This window comes from Ascaphus truei, chromosome 15 (genome assembly GCF_040206685.1).
Source record: "Ascaphus truei isolate aAscTru1 chromosome 15, aAscTru1.hap1, whole genome shotgun sequence".
In the NCBI taxonomy this organism is placed as follows: domain Eukaryota; kingdom Metazoa; phylum Chordata; class Amphibia; order Anura; family Ascaphidae; genus Ascaphus; species Ascaphus truei.
The window spans coordinates 33,836,060-33,853,559 of record NC_134497.1 but is presented as its reverse complement, the minus strand read 5'-3'; the positions used below and the strand labels follow the sequence as shown (position 1 = coordinate 33,853,559).

At 47.1% G+C, this 17,500-nt stretch overlaps 2 protein-coding genes across 3 annotated transcripts in view; both read left to right on the top strand.

Moving 5' to 3' along the window:
- The first annotated feature begins 8,648 nt into the window (after positions 1 to 8,648).
- LOC142466780 (uncharacterized) overlaps positions 8,649 to 17,500 on the top strand; it is a 319,451-nt gene continuing 310,599 nt past the window's right edge. Inside the window, exon 1 of the mRNA XM_075572184.1 lies at positions 8,649 to 8,745. The gene's annotated coding sequence lies outside the window, so the exon portion shown is untranslated. The remainder of the gene's footprint in view (positions 8,746 to 17,500) is intronic.
- The window catches only part of LOC142466779 (uncharacterized), a 34,591-nt gene continuing 25,774 nt past the window's right edge, over positions 8,684 to 17,500 (top strand). For both annotated transcript variants that reach the window (XM_075572181.1, XM_075572180.1), the window contains exons 1-2: positions 8,684 to 8,745; positions 12,693 to 12,883. The gene's annotated coding sequence lies outside the window, so the exon portion shown is untranslated. The remainder of the gene's footprint in view (positions 8,746 to 12,692; positions 12,884 to 17,500) is intronic.

Sequence of the window (17,500 nt, the reverse complement as noted above, 5' to 3'; positions counted from 1 at the left end):
CTTGGGACCACGGATTGGGAAGCGCTGCCTGATCCACGATAGGTAGTTGTCTCTCCAGCCGGTCTGCCACGCCCGCCGGAAGTGACGTCATCTGCAGGGCCGGATGTTCCACCATCTTGGGATGGGCCCCAAAGCGGGACCTCTTCCTCCACCACGACATCCGGTTGTTCCGCTTGGTTCTGCCGCCCCGCCTGGGCCTCGTAACGCCTTTCCTCCACCGAGGTCGCCGTCAGCGGCAGGTAAGAAAAAGGACTGCTCTTACCGCTTCGTGGTGTGGGGGTAGATCGACCCTCACCACTGGACCCGCCGGTCCCTGGAATCGAAGGACTCCGCCTCTCGACCTTCCGCAGTACAGATGACACCCGGCTCCGCTCATCAACAGCTCCTTTAAGTGGCGCCTTTCTTCTGTTACCGCCACAGGAGGTTGATGGTTGGCGAACCACCACACCGGACGACACCAGAGGTTCCTCATCCGAGGAATCCACTTTCACCGGGCTTGAGTTCACCGGTCGGGGTGACCGTCTCTTAGTCTCTCGGCCGATACACTGACCGCTAGCTTCTCTCTCCGCGGGCTTGGTTTTGGCAACCGGCCCCGATTCCCATTCTCCGGGATCCGCACCTTCCCTCCACAGCGCCCCGGGAAGCTCAGCTGACAGCATAGCCGCATCTCTCACCGCTTCGACAGTCTGGTAGGGCACGAAGGTAGGCATGGGCCACATGTATTGGAGGCCACAGTGCGGGCAGCTTGCCGCTGTACACATGGCACCACCGGGCAGTCTGCACTGCAGACAGAGGCACGCCACAGTCTCGGTGCCCGCCACCCGAATCACCAGGAAGCCTCCTGGTGCCGAATAGGGTTGGGTGGAGACCATCGTATTTTCTTCTGGCTTGCTGGCCATAGTCACGATAGGAGACACTCACAATAACGGTCTGTTCAGCGTACTGGCTCCTCGTGACTGACGAGCAGGGGATGGATTGCCAACCACTCCCTTGACTAGCTCCACCCTCATCTGGCAAAGCTGGAAACCACCCCCACTTGTTGCGATTATGGGAGGGTCCCACAGTCTTATAGAATGTCCCGGAATTAGGGCTGTACTCTTCGCAATCCGGGGGGGCGCGGCTTCAGGTTTCGCACCAACACCCGAGCACCACTCCTTATTTGGCGCCATCCCCGGCCAAATTTTCTCAGCCTCTTTATCCTTTCTTTCACAGGCAGCACCAATTACAGGGAATATTTTCTGTAAGGGTGCGGCCGGCTCACCAGCTCCTCGCTCGGCAAGATCCGTTCCCACTGGGCACAATTGGAAACCACTCCCCCTGGTTGAGATTAGGGGCAGGTCCCACAGGTTGATCGGCTGGCTCAGCACTGGGGCTGAGTTAGTCACTGTCCATGAGGGCGCGGCCTCAGCTTTCGCGCCATACCCCCCATCAGGGTGGGGTTTTCCTGTTGGCGCCACTCCTGGCCAACTCTCTGCAAGTCCAGCAATTGCAGAATTTTCTACAATTAATCCACGCGGTCTCCCAGGGAAGCGGGAGCCACCATTTTGGATTGCACTGTCAGTCTCTTCAATGATTGAGGTAGCGTTCATCTGTTTGTATGCCGACTGACAGTCACTCTCATAATGTTCTCTACAGATCACAGTAATGTCCTCCTCAGTGTCCTCAGGGGTAATACCCCTGGGTCCCAAGCAGGACCAAAACGGCGCGGCCACAGCCTTGGCGCCACTCCACAGCAGGCTCGCAAAAGTCGTTTCCATAGCTTGCTCTTTACCCGCACACACGCCATGTGCGCTCTCTCCATCTGCCTCTGTCCGCCATCTCGGACCTTCCGCACCGCGCAGATCCTCCATTCTTGCGGTCGCCATAGGTGTATTGTATTTGTGATTATTGTACATGGAGCTCCTCTCTGCGAGGCAGCTACCACACCGGTACAATAAAGATTGCCTTGATGCACCACCTTGTGTACCTAATGTAGGCTGGACTCGTGTTTGCACTATCTCAGGCTAGGCTCACTCTATCTGTGTCTGCTGTATCTCCTTCCTCCAGTCTGTGCTCCCTTCGGTAAGTGGTCTGGAATGGGCTAGAGTACTCTGGCTCTTCCATGCAGTACTGGGGCGTCTACCTACTGTTGGCTAGCCTAGCGCAGACCCTCTCCAGAATTCCTGACCACGTTAACAGGCTATCCCTTCAGGCATCCTACCAACTAGCACTGCCTCAAGGTGACTAGGACAGCTATAGCCCCTCTCCAAACCCCCAACTCCTTTCAGGCCCCTAGGTCGTCCCTGCGAACTGACAAACTCCATCAGCCCCCTGACTACCCCTAGGCTCCGTCCCAACACAGCACAAAGTGGCAGCATACACTTTCCCTGTTTCCCAGTGTGCCTAGCAAAAGCCTGTCCTGTTGACAGGTCTACATATCTCTCAGCAGCGCCTCCAAATGTAACAGATTTTCTGGCCTGGCCTGACCGACCCAATCTCACATTGGCCCCTGTGGTCTAACCAGCCCCAATTACATGGTCGTGTCTGGTAGTGCACCTGTTGGCAACAGGACTCCTGAGTCTCCCGCATGATGTTGTGTGGGGAATGTCAACCCAGACAGGCAGCTGAGGTAGTGTGTGTGAATCCTACCTATATCCAGTGCAGCGCCTCCACCTCATCAGGATCTCTGCATCCGCTTGTGGATGGTCCTGGTGAGGAACTCCTCTGTGGTGCATCCCTCTGTGTAATTACTCCACACTCACACACGAGGGTATGATTGAACAAGGTCATCTTTATTGCTTGATGTGGGCTAGCTGCCCCTCGCAGTAAGTCTCTTAGCCGCACATTGCGCCATGTACTCCCTTCAAAAGTACACCCTCCCAATGGAGTAGGATCCCCTCTCCCCTCAGGGAGATCACCCCTGTGCCAGGTCCCTGGACACAGTATGGCGTATACAGCTTGAGGCTGAATGAATATAACAAGGCCACTAGTTACAGCACTAGTGGCCTCCTGCTCCCAGGTCTCAACGCAGACCTGCTCCTTACTACAACAACTAACTTTGAACAGTGCTGTGCCTTATATCTCCAGGGAGCGGGCACATCTCTGATGTCACAAATGGTGGACTCAGAGTATGTAACCACTCCCATCCACACATAGGGCACCTCACTCCATGATTACTGCTGGCATCCCTGTAACTTACCAGGTCTTACTGCCAGCAGGAGAGATGACTGCAGTCCATTTTACAGCATGGCTACATATATATATATATATATATATATATATATATAAAAAGAGAAAAGTATCCCAAACGAGCACAAGGGAATACCAAGTTATCTCAAGTTTATTTCACATCAAATGAAAGAACAATACGAAAAAGTTTAAAAAGTGGCAGGAACACCCTACGTGACATCTGACAGATCGTATATACTTAATGTAATCAATGTAATGATTTCAACTGATGCTCTAACAAAGCTCAATAACCTCAGATGAACAATGCTAATAGTCATGTGTACAGAAAGGCAGAAGCGTTGATATGCCTAAAGAGAACTTCTCTGTGTGCAATAAATAATAATCAGTAAACTTTGACTGTTGTAGATGGATGAAACAATGTAGTCACATCTAAAGACATAATAATCAGTTTAAGTCACTCAGCGCTGTATCACAGTGAACTAGATAAACACTGGATTACCCTAAGTTTGGTGAACTCAAAGAACATTCTCTACCATATAATTGGAAGACACAATGAATGTAACATACCAGTAGCTTATATATCTGTGAATATATCACAAGAAGCTTAGTAAAAGCATTGAAGGCTCATAAATAGTTGAACCCAGAGAGAATATCTCTACCATCAGGTTTGCAGACGTAACAAATGTAGCAGAATATATATTGCGGAATAAGAGTCAATGAACATTTCATGAAAGGCAAATAAAGCATCAGAAATAAAGTCAGTAGAGCTACGTGCTCTCCATTAGGAGAAGAGATGAAGTGTCCTGCCACTGACTTCCCACTCCTACGCGTTTCGACTTGCGTCTTCCTCGGGGAGTGGTAATGACAGTCGAGGCAGACCAGACATTTAAACCCTAATTTCGGGCCAAAACCCCATAATTAAGGGTGATCAGACCCATCTGTAATGTGTATACATGAACTGCTACAGATATCATTATATGCACGTATCCAGTCTAAGACCGGCGCCGTCAGTGACGTCATTACGCATCCGACGTCGTCGTCATAACAACAATATACACAGTCAATGACGGAGCCAGAGGGTAAGGATTGAAATTCAATGGCCGCGCTGTATATATGTGTATCCAAGCCCTCTACACTGCGGGAGCCAATCGACGGAATGGATTAGCGTTGATGTCATCACGCGATCTGCGTCGTTGTCATGGTAACCTGTTTTAGCTTCATCCGAGTGTGGATACAGGCTTTTCAAAGGGCAGCGCATTATATCTTATACGTGGATTGCACCAGATATAGCATCTCAGTAACGGAGGACAATCTGATTCAAACAGACAAAGCAGAAAAAGAGGAATTACCTTTAAAAATAAAAATAGTAATTCAATTAAAGGAAGGCAAAAAATTGTGTGTGTTTGAGAATAATTCTTAGTTGAGATCGTTTATGATGTTTATATTTCAGTTATTTCTCCATTTTTAGATCTTTATTAAAATATACAAAAAATAAATATCAAAATGAAAACAAAGACATAAAAATAAATATAAAAAATGAGAGAGTTAAGTAGGATATACTCGTGGAATGAAGCTAACACTATCACCAAATATGGTGATTTTTGTATTTATAAGGGAATCACAAACCATGGAGAAGCTTAAATAGTCATTAAGACCTTTAGGGATCATGGAGTCTATTTGTACAATCCACCTGCATTCTCTGCGTAACAGAGCCTGTTCGTGATCTCCGCCACGAATTCCAAGAGAGACTTTCTCAATAGCAAAAGCTAGTAGGGATGTATAATCGGAATTATGTTTGCGCATAAAATGCTTTGCAACCGATGTAATTTTTATACATGCCTGAAGATCCCTCATGGCATTTTTTTATATTTCTGGTATGCTCCAGTACACGAAACCTTAACTATTGAGTGGTCATTCCAATATATGTAAGTCCACAGGGGCAAAGAATACAATATAGAACCCCTTTACTTTTACAATTTAAAAATCTTGTAGTTTTGAGGACATAAAGACGGAAAATCGGACTGGAGCATATATCTACATGCAGAGCAATTCCTACATTTAAAGAATCCTCTCTTGGAAAAAGCAGTCAGAAATGTGGTGTTGACTTTGGGTACATAGTGACTATGCGCCAGTTTATCTTGCAGATTGGGAGTTCTGTGACTGGTCATAGTCACTCTCTCACCAAGTACTTTCCTAAGGTCAGGATCTGTCATTAAGACTGGCCAATTTTGTTGGAGAATATTGCGTATATCTCCCCATTGTCGGTTATAGCTACCAACGAAACAAATTTGATGTTGACCATCATGTATTTTGGGCCTGGGTTGTAGCAGAGATACTCTTGGGGTTGCACTACTGTTCTGAAGGCCTTTGTTAATACATGATTTACTATATCCCCGTTTAAGAAATTGATCTTTCATTTCTTCTGCTCTTTCAGTAAATCAATCATTTGTGGAGACATTACGTCTCAACCTCCGAAATTCACTTTTGGGGATACCTCTTATTTGGTGTGCTGGGTGGAAACTTGCATCGTGGAGAAGTGAGTTGGTGGCAGTCTTCTTCCGGAAGACATCCGTACAAGGACTACCATCAGCTCCTATACTGATAAATAGATCTAGAAATTCCACCCTGCTGGGACTACATTGGAAGGAAAGTTTGATATTGTAGTCGTTGTGGTTGAGAACATCGACGAACTCTGCAAACCTCTCAGCAGTTAACTGCCATTGAATGAGGATAGCGTCGATGTATCTCAACCACAACGACACAGACTGTGTGAAGTGTAAATTGTCTTCCGAAAAGACAATTTCCCTCTCCCACCACCCCATGGCAGTTCCTCTTTTTTGAAGAAAATATTTGTTCTTAAAAAGAAAATATTTGTGTGTTAGTATGAAATGCAGAAGTGTCTGGATAAGATGAATAAGGTTACCCGAGACATTCTGCATAGAAAGATAAAATTTGGTCGCCCTTAACCCATGATACACGTATAGACAGATTCAACGTCGCAAGTCGACTGCGACGTGCTCTAAATATAAGGAGAGGACGGTCTCCACAGATAAACGTAAAAATAAATCTATAAATCTGCACACGGGTTCGCATAACCCTCCTATGCCTGAGACAATTGGTCTCCGTGGGGGGGTGGGAAACGTTCTTACGAATCTTCGGAAGTACATAAAAGGTAGGTACTCTTGGGCATTTAGAGAATAGAGCATCGCTGTTTCGTTAGGTTAATACACCATCTAACACAGCGGTTCTTAACAGTAGATCCTGTTCTGCTTTAAATCTAACTGTTGGGTCATTCTCAGTTCTGAATAGCAATCTGGGTCCCTTAGTTGTTTCAGGACCTCCCTCTCATACATCTCTTTGGGCCAGATCACAATGTTACCTCCCTTGTCACTCCTTTTAATTTCCACATCGGTCATTTGACAGAGCTCAGCCAGTGCCTTCTGTTCTGATTTCGTAAGATTATGCTCGCCAGCAAAGATAGGCAGTTTCTTGAACTTATCCGCTACAAGTCTCGCAAAGACATCCACTTGAGGACAAGTTTGCCATGGATGGCAGAAAATGGATTTAGGCTTCAGACTAGATAGGATTTTAACTTCATCTGTCTGTACAATTTCTTGATGTTCAAAAAAAGAATCCAAGTCTTGGATGGCTGCAGTTTCCTGTGTATTCCATTGTACTTCTAATGGGATGTCATCATCTGGATTAGTTGTCCGTGAGTAATGTTTAAACAAAAGAAGTTTCCTACAAAATAAATTCAAGTCTTTGATCCAATCAAAACAGTCCATATTATGAGAAGGGGAAAAAGAGAGACCACGTTTTAGGACGTTCGATTGGTCCTCAGTCAAGATAAAAGCCGACAAGTTAATAATATTTAATTCACACTCTGTATCTACAGGTGTCTCCATCCTTTCAAGTATTGGTCCTATTTTCGCTCCCTTAGCTTTCTTCACAGATATATAAGCTATGTTACATTCATTGTGTCTACCAATTATATGGTAGAGAATTTTCTCTGAGTTCACCAACCTTACGGTAATCCAGTGTTTTCATCTAGTTCACTGTGATACAGCGCTGACTGACTTAGACTGATTATTACAGTATGTCTTTAGATGTTTCATCCATCTACAATTGTCAGAGTTTACTGATTGTTATTTATTGCACACAGAGAAGTTCTCTTTAGTCATAGCAACTCTTCTGCCTTTCTGTACACATGACTGTATTAGCATTGTTCACCTGAGGTTATTAAGCTTTGTTAGAGCATCAGTTGAAATCATTACATTGATTACATTAAGAATACAGTATATGTTCTGTCAAATGTCACGTAGGGTGTTCTTGCCTCTTTTTAAACTTTTTTGTATTGTCCATTCATTTGATGTGTAATAAACTTGAGATAACTTGGTATACCAGTGTGCTCGTTTGGGATACTTTTCTCTTTGTGCTCATATTATCCTTTAACCCGAAGCACCGCTGGCATAATCATAATATATATGTAATTAGCCAGCTTGTGGGTACCGTAATTATTATACGGAGTGTATGCGGTATCAAACCCCTTTTCCTTATATATATATATATATATATTTTATTTTTTATTTTTATTGTGTGTGTGTGGTACTTAAGGCTGCATGCACGCTGCTGCTGATCTCGCAGGCACGCTGCTGCTGATCTCGCAATCAAGCTTGGGTGCTTGCCGAGACAGATTAAATTGACTTTGAGGCATACTGAGGTCACATGACCTCCTCAGCCAATCAGCACCAGTCACTGTTTAGGCCAAGCCCCCCACAAGCATGAGCGCGGCACGGGGGGACGCAGCCTTGGGGCTGTTATATACTGCATGCGGCCGTGCGTGCTTATGCGAACGTGCGTGCACATGCCACATGCTTTTCCTGTCTATAGAGCCGGGAGCTTCAGATAATGTATGTGTGAGTATATGTGTGTGCATGGGTTGTGTGAGTGAAAGTAAGTCCTAGATTACAATCCTTGACCCTTCCCCCCCACACACACACATAACCATACAAACACACCCACAAATCCACACATACATTTGAGCGCAGGTAGTGGCGGGAAAAGATGAATTTCTTTATCTTCGCCGCTGTCTGTCGGCTCCCCTCTCCCTGCCGTGCGCGGCCCTTGTGTAGAAGGGCTGATTGATGTCAGCCAACTAAAATTCCGCGCGCACAGCGTAGCGCACACCCGGCACTATAGAACGTGCCTAAGTTGTGTTACAGCCTCAGGTTATGTCATATCCAGGTTACCTCCTTCATATCAACATTGGCCAAAAGGGAGGAACTGAAGCAGCTTTACTGAGATATGTTAAGGACCAAGAGGAGTATACACATCCACATGCAGCAGAAACTATCTTTCCCTAGCACAGTGCCTGGGAAATGTTACTGTCTTAATCCACACAGTATGTGACAAGTGATCCATTTTGAAGTCTAAAAACTACAACTCCCATGATCCTCTTAGTGTGAGCATGCGCAGTAGGACACAGAGCTGTGACCTGGATGTAGTCAGTGTCTCCACTTCCGGGAAAGAGAAGATGAAGAAATAAAGTGGTGCAGGAAGCACACAGGAGCCTTTTCTGTAAGTAACTTACTTTGTATTCAAAGCATCAGAGCAGGTACATGCAAACACGTGGCGTTTCAGGACAGACACGTCCTCTACTCAGACCATACACCTTACTGCAATACCGACACTAACAAGTATATATACCCCTAGGGGTTACACCATCACCTCATACCCATCACCTGTGTTTAGAGCCGGGCAGCCACTGCAGCCTCAGTACTGTCTGGTTGATGTATGACGTCATCGTAGCGTCATATGACGATGAAGACGTCACGTCGCTAAGCAACCTGGGAAACGAATAACAAAATAGTCACACAGAGACAGCTCAGCACACTTGCTGAACTGTGAGAAGTCAAATTGCATAAGTTACACTTAAGTGACAGTAAATTGAAGCAACATGTACGCACTATATTGGTGCCACAAAGGATATTTAATGACTATAAATTAGTCTGAAGAGCTGGGAGCTGCCATGCTGATATTTTCTTTCTTAGATGATTTTTGTGCCAAAACGAAGGGGTTAAAGCTGAAAAGGAGCAAGTTAAAAGATGGTTCAATGTTATGAGCTTACAGTCAAAAGCAGCATTATTACACATTTATCTGAGCATAAGATAACAAGGCAAACTACAAACCATTAGGGATATATAGATTAAAAGACATAACTCCCATTGTAGATACTGTAGACACGAGGCACATTAGCAAGATCATAAGTGCTATCTAGTAGCTTATTAATAATAATTGAGTAGACTTAAGTGGGATAAACAGAATAGTAGAATCCATAGCAGTCATGGGCCAGACTGACAGAGGTTTAAACCTGTGTCTCTGGTATATCCACCCGCATATATCTGGATTAATAGTAGAAGCTGACCTTACCCCAGGAACCAGTTTAGTTCAAATCACAGTAGGAAGGATCCGAAGATTCCAGCGGTGCACAGCTTGTAGAGATGAGAGACCAGCAAGGTGTAGATTAAAAATGAAATTTTATTGAAAAAACATATGGTATGGGGGACACACTCTGACGCGTTTCGGACCTGCGTGGTCCTTAATCATAGAGCTGATTCGCGTCTCCATTAGCCCCTGTCTTATAGTGTAAAACCCCTCCCCCTTGCGTCATTGCGCTGTGTGTTTTGGTGCGAAAAATCGATAACTAGTCTATACCTAACAGCTGTGTATGCGCGCGTGGTGGAGGGTGCAGTGAATATTAATTAGCCATGTGTTGTTCTCTACTATCAACACACGCACGCACGCTGTGGGTTGCTAAGTGACCGCAGTAAACACTGCCTACGTCATGACATTGCGTTTATCAGCGTAACCCTATCCAGCGTGTGAGAATGTGCAGTGAATATAAATTAGCCATGTGCTATTGCCTCTCGTAAACACAGCTGTGACTTGCTGGGTGGCCGCAATAGAACACTGCCTAGGTCATAACGCTGTGTGTCTCAGTGCAACCCCAATCAATCATTATGAATTACTGTCTGAATAGTTCAAATCACAATACTTTCTTCGACAGGGAGATTCTCGAGAAGCCACATGAGACAGGACCAGGGCTCGGGAGCGAGCACACGTCTGTGGAACGCATATGAATATAAATATATGTTCCACTGACTGCATTACGCAGTGATTTAGCGAACCCTCGAGCCAAATCTTCACCGATTGATCACATACAACTAATCGATCGTCGATTTAGCTAATCACTTGTCAGTGTTTGCATTGCATTGATGTGCATATCGAAGGGGAACATATTTTTTTTTTTTTTAAAGGCAGCTTGAACTGCTGCTTTAAATCCAACCTAGCGGCGGGAAAACATGAAATCACTTGGAGTACAAGACTTCCTTGAAAAGGATGAAATCACCATTTAACCCTTTGGGTGTCCTTTTGATGTAGCTGCTAAGTCACCGCGTCTGGCCCCATGATGTAATAGCTACATCATAGTAATCCTGCTGGTTTTCCTAGGGGAGATGTCATTCTGTGCTCCTGTGCAGGGCAGGACGGATCTATCACTACGTGGGATAGAAGGGAGGGGTCTCCCCGTCTGTTCTGTCATCAGTGAGGGAGCGATCACGTAACTCCTCCGTCACTCAGGGTTAAAATAACTTTTACTTATTTGTGTATTGTGAAATAAATCCTTTTGTGTATTTCACCAGAAACATTTATGTGTTTGACTAATGAGGTCATTATAATTACATTTTTTTCTATGGAAGTGTTATGTTTTTTTGTGTGGTAAACGGGTTTTTTAACTTGACAATTCGCTGCATTTAACCTATTAAATATGCCATTGTTGTTGGTTCAGGTTCTTCCTAGGAGGGACTGCCCCTTTAAATACCATTTTCCTACTCTGCTTCAGTTTAAATAAATCCTGAGATTACAAACCCATAAGAGTTTGTACAATCAGCCTTATCCCCTTGCTAGCTATCCTAAGCGCTCCTTTTCCTCTCACCCCACACAAGCCTTTCCCCGTCTTAGGAACGCAGTGCCATTTTTTTCAAAGCCTTATTTAACCAGAGGCAGCTGTTGACATCATGGATAACTTTGGTTGCTGTCACCTACACTACTTTACATAGTTTACTGGGCAGCTAATGGCAAATCTATATTCTCCAGGCTATTACTCTGTGACCATTACCATCACTTATTGTCTTTCCAAATCCTCGCAAAACCCCCGAAACTACTGAAGTTACAGAAATATTCATTTAGTTTATCCCCCTAACAGCTTGTCAAATTATTTCCCCTATATCCCCTCAAGAGAAGAGTTACCCGTCTCACATGGTTTCTCTTACTGTTTCTATTGCTGTTTGTGTTCTGTATCCCCCTTCCTCTCACAACCTTTATTTGCCTCCCAGGTACAGATGGTTATTTTTCCTTATCCACTTTGCCTCCTCTGTTTACCAAACACTAGATTCACTAAAGTGCAATAGCCTCAATTGCACTGTAAGGCCTCGGACATGGTCAGCGCTTATGCGCTAACCCGTGCTGCTGCTCGGGACTGAGCTCCTGCAGCCACAATGAGAGCGGCTTTAGCAGGGGCTCGCGCACGCGTCCGCACGCTTGGGGAAGCGTGTGTCTGACGGTAGTTTGAAATTTGGCGCTCGCCGGAGCGCAGGGCCGGTCACGTGAGCTGTTCGCCCAATGAGGGCGAACCAGCTCCGTGACGTCACTGGCCCGCCCCCGACACGCCCACGGACGGCGCGCTGTGTAAGGCCAGGGAAAGCACCGCATGTCCCAGGCCTTACAGCCACTCAAGTAAATGGCAATGAGCATGTGATCACAGCAGCTCTTTACACCTCTCCCCTCTCTCCTGTCTTCTCCTCACAGCCTTGTTCAGCACCATTGCTGGCCGTATATTGCCTTAGGCACATTATATAGTGCCGGGCGCGTGCGAGGATTTTTAGTTGGCTGACGTTAGTCAGCCTTTCTATAGAAGGGCCGCGCGTGCGCACGGCAGGGAGAGGGGAGCCCACAGACAGCGGCGAAGATGAGGAAATTCATCTTTTCGCGCCGCTGTCTGCGCTCAAGTGTGTGTGTGTATGATTGCAGAAGTTAAAAAACAGAAAAAACAGGGGAGCAAGGGGTTAAAGAAATCAGGACACAAAAAACCCACAGATAGTCTGCGATCTGTGGTCTATGTGGAGCGATAGGGGGGGAGGAGGTGGCGTGGCCATGAACTGCCTCTTCAGCAAACGCTTTGCCATGCCATGCCGATGCGGTGTAACATGACATTATAGGAAGCTGCAAAGCTTCGAGCCGTTAAGGGAAGGGGGCCGCGAGCAGGGGGGAGAGCTGGCAGGGGGAGGCCAAAACAGAAAAGTTTGCGCACCTCTATACATTGCTCTCCATTAACTTCTGTTCACCTCAAAAGCTGTAGAGAAGAAAGAAAAGACAAGTCCCATTCTTATTAATTTGTATCTTTTTTTCAGCTCTTCCTTTATAAAATAGACATTACTTTGAGACCTCACCAACTGTCCCAATTTTAGGTTTGTAAATTGTGCGAGAAACGAGGAAGAACAGAACCTTGTGGCGTTGCAGTACCACAGGAAAATCTACTACAGAACCTGCACAGACCTCCTCCCACACACAGAGCTCCTGGTCTGGTATGGAGATGAATATGGGAAAGAGCTTGGTATCAAGTGGGATACGCTGTAAAAAAGTAACGTGCCTTCACAAGGTAACCAGGAATGTGTGTAACGTGGTTTTTACCTCTCTATTGTCTTATTACTAATGTTAAATTGCAAATATTGATAGATCTGCATACACCATTACGGGTCAACTAGAACTTAATATCACGAAACCTGATGAGTCAGAGGGTCGGATACATCAAGGTGCGGTAACCAAAAATGCCATATTACCGCCCATAAAAAAGCACCTTATTATTATCGTGCAATGAATCAGCGTTGCAGCGCCAAAAAGAAAGAACTTTTTATCGGACCTGTTAAAAGCATCAGATCTGATACAAAACAGGCATAATACCACATTTTCAAGTAAAAACTGCCATACATCAAGTTCTGATATTTATCGGAACGGGATGAACGGCAGAAATACCGCAAATATTTTATCACCTACTCGAGGCTGGCGTTAGCCCTGTCTTTCCTATGTATATTGTACAAAAAAATGTGATTAAGGCGCTCCTCTATTAAGTGAAAACTAAATAAATATTATGTACTTAAACAGTGATAAATTCTAAATAGTGATTAAATAATCTAATCTAATCGTGTACAAATGGGTTTAAAGAAACCTTCCTTGTTCTTGGTAATCGTAAGGTCCAGAAAATCAATGCTATGCGGACTAGATACATAAGTCAATCTCAGATTAAAGTCATTAGCATTAAGTACATCAATGAATTCTATCAAAAGACTTTCCGTACCATTCCATATCAGCAAGATATCATCTATGTACCTTATCCACATGGTAGTTACACAAGAGGGTACAACTTGTGTGTGGCATTAGCGTTTATTACGCATATATACTTTATACTGCCACTACCATCCCCACTACCAGTTCTCGCCCTAGCACCTCCCAGTTTGGGGATTTATTTTAATCCTATTTTTAAACCACTTATACATACTATCACTTGTTTCGGCGTATTAGTATTCCAATAAAACATTTATTATTTTTACTTTTAACAGCTTAGATGTCCCATCGCCATATAACCCCATTATTTGTGGGTGATTGGCGCAAAGCTAGGCTTCTCTGATGATCACTATATCCCTCCATTTATTATTATTATTGCACCATGAGTGCGTGTTAACAAGGGACTCATGTGACCTCGGTCACTGTCTTGTCTGTACTCTGTCTGATTTTCCCTATGCACCTGGTGCCTATTCTATAATTGTTATTTATTTGGAATTGAGCGTTATTATTATCTGTGTTTGTGCATTATTTACATAGGCAGGATGAGCTAAACCAACACCCACTTCCCCCCAATACATATAAAAAGACCTCCACTCCCCCCAATACACATAAAAATACCCCCCCCCCCCCCAATACATGTAAAAAAAAAAGTAGACATACCTTGGGGATGTTTGAGCTAACTGGGAATGTGTGTGTTAATTTAATTCCTAACTGGCAACAGTTGTTTGGAGGTAAGTGGCCCCTCCTCCCAGAGCTCACCCCTCCCCACCTTTTTAACTTGGGAGGTTCTAGCATTTTGCTGAATGGACAGGACTCATTGTGGATGTTTCCCCTCATAGTTTAGTGTTAGGATCTTCACATTTGGTTATACATTGACGTTGGTATGCAGGGTTATGACGCTTTTGCCAAAGGGTTTAACTAAATAACCAAGAAAATATTATTATTGAAGTATTTAAACTTTATACTTATTACTATATATGTTTTGTCAATTGGATGTAGCATTGGGCACCCCTGTCTTTTTGTAACGCCTGTATGCCCGCAGACCTGGCCAGTCCCCAGTACTGAGGTGGGAAGGGTTTCCCACGCACCCACAGCAGTGAGGGCGTGCCCTGAGTGTGGTAGTGCATTGCCGGGCCTATAGAAAAAGGGTTAAGGTATACTTGCAACGCCTTGGGTTTCAGAGTTCGGATAGTGATGTCCATGTGCCAGAGTCCTGGGGCGATAGAGAGCAGGATGGTGATGTCCGTAGGCCAGAGTCCAGGGGTAACAGAAGACAGCAAAGTCGTATCCGAAAGCAGGGTCCAAGGGCAGGAGAGAGCAGGGTTAACCAGTACAAATCAGAGTTCCAGGGAGATCCAAAGGTAAGCAGGGAACAGGGACAAACGCTGGAAGAGACAGGAGAGCCAAGCATAGGACTGCACACACGGGTCACAAGAAGCTGTGCAGAGCAACGAGGAAATGGACACACTGGGGTTATAAAGGAGGGAACACCAATGGGAGAGAGGAGGAGCAGAGGGTAAAGCGAGAGACAGCAGGGATAGGTGAGAAGGAGAGAGAGAGGAGACAGGCAAATCGGAGAGGGCAATGGCTTGTACAGCATGGGGGGCGGAGCCAGAGGTTTGGGAAAGCCTACAAGAGGAACGTGTGCGCGCGCCCTCTGTAAGGTTAGGGTGCGCGCGCACAGGCTGCGTCAGGAGACACGCGGAACGCCGTGCTGCAGGGGCGCCCGCCGAGGGAGGAGAGGGAACCGGGGGAGTGACTGCAGGAGGTAATGTAACCGGAGGGGAGACAGAGAAGTGCCGTGAGCACTGAGTGCCGCGGAGGGATCGGGAGCCTGGGGACATGCGCGCGCCTTGCAGGGAACGCGCGCGGCAATTGGGAGCACGTCAGGGCATGCCGCAGAGGGACAAATGCGGGAGGAGGAAGGGAGAGGATACGAGGAGGCAAGGGGGAAAGGTCAGAGGCAGGGGAAACAGCGGTGACGGGGACACATGAAGGGGCAGGAATCCCATGAACCGTCACACTTTTGTTGTATACATTTGCCACGCTCAGTTGCACTCCTTTTGACATAAAAAAATAAAATTTTATATATATATATATTGTGCCCCTGGTAATAAATTCCATATATAGGGCTCCCAGGATACTGAACAGCTTCTATCCTGTTTAGGCTGGAAGGTGCAGCCTCAGAATGCATGCACTCCATCCCACAGTTTGGCAAGTGCTGGAACTGAGAGATGAGGGATCCAGACCAGAGTTTGTCTGCTGCCTGATTTCTGTCACCTGTCCTGCTAGATAGAAATCAGGTATTTAAGGCTGATTTCCTGGTTCCTCTTCCCTCTCCCCAAGAGACTGGAGGCAGGAAGGCTGCTGGAAGCAGAGGGGAAAAGCCTCTCCCCAAACAGGTTATATCATTCTGTTTTTTCTCAAATTGCAAAGTTCCTTATTTTTGTTTGTTGGAAGCGGATAAGCCGCCCCAACCCCAGTCAGGGTGAACCTCAGTTAAGTTATTGCACAGGTGAGCAGGGTTTTGTTTTGCTTGTGTTTTCTTTTGTATTCAGTGTGGCAGTCTCCGTGCCTGGGACTGAATAAACCAGGCAGTAGCCTGTTTAAAGGAACAGCACGTTACGCCACGTCATTTAACCTACCCTTAAAGACAGTGTTCTAGCAGTCCCGGACAGACGGTATATATGTATAATATATATATATATATATATATATATATATATCTACTATATATTTGTGAAAGCACTGTATGTCTGCGTCCCTAGCGGCAATCTCATTGGTCCCTTGGCCCGCCCGCCCCCGCACACCTCTCATTGGCCTGAGGCGGAGTGACGGGCCAAAGGACACACACACAGGGACACACACACACACACACACACACACACACGAGAGTAGGGGGGTGTTACCTACATTAGCGGGGCTCACAGTGTTAGCAGCACCCGCGCGCACCTCCTCCTCTCCCCGTGTCTCCCGCGCTTTCACCCGGCCCCCCCTCTCCCCCGGCGCCGCTACAGTCAGCGGGACACACACACTATTATTACCCCTTCAGCGCCCCCCCCCCACCCAGTGTCAGCGGCCGTGCGAGACCCCCCTTCTATATCTCCCACCTCTCACCCCCCACACATATACATGCCCCCCCTCCCCGGCGCTACAACTCACCCCCTCCCCGGCGGGGGAACAGCCAGTGGCCAGGCAGGCTGCCTCGCGGCGCCGAGTACCCAAGATGGCGGCGCCCGGGACACAGCGGGGGAGCGGCCACCTCAGATCCACATGGGACCTGCCGGATGGGTGAGTGAGCGGCCTTCACCTCCCTTCCACCCCCCTTCACCTCCCCTCCACCCCCCCTTCACCTCCCCTCCACCCCCCTCCCCTCCAATGTCAGTGTCTCCCCGATACCCCCCCCCCCCCCCCCGGCGCCGCTACAGTCAGCGGGGAAGCGAGCGCCAGGGACACAGCGGGGGAGCGGCCACAACAAGCTGCCTCCCGCCTCAGATCCACGTGGGACCCGCCGGACGGGTGAGTGAGCGGCCTTCACCTCCCCTCACCCACCCCTCGCCCCCGTTCACCTCCCCTCACCCCCTTTCACCTCCCCTCACTCCACTTCTCCTCCCTTCCACTCCCCTTCACCTCCCCATTTACCTCCCCTCCACCCCCCCCTTCACCTCCCCTCCACCCCCCCTCTTCACCCCCCCTTCACCTCCCCTCAACCCCCCCTTCACCTCCCTTCCACCCCCCCTCTCACCTCCCTTCCACCCCCCCCTTCACCTCCCTTCCACCCTCCCCTTCACCTCCCCTCCACCCCCCCCTTCACCTCCCCTCCACCCCCCCCTTCACCTCCCCTCCACCCCCCCCTTCACCTCCCTTCCACCCCCCCCCTTCACCTCCCTTCCACCCCCCCCCTTCACCTCCCTTCCACCCCCCCCCTTCACCT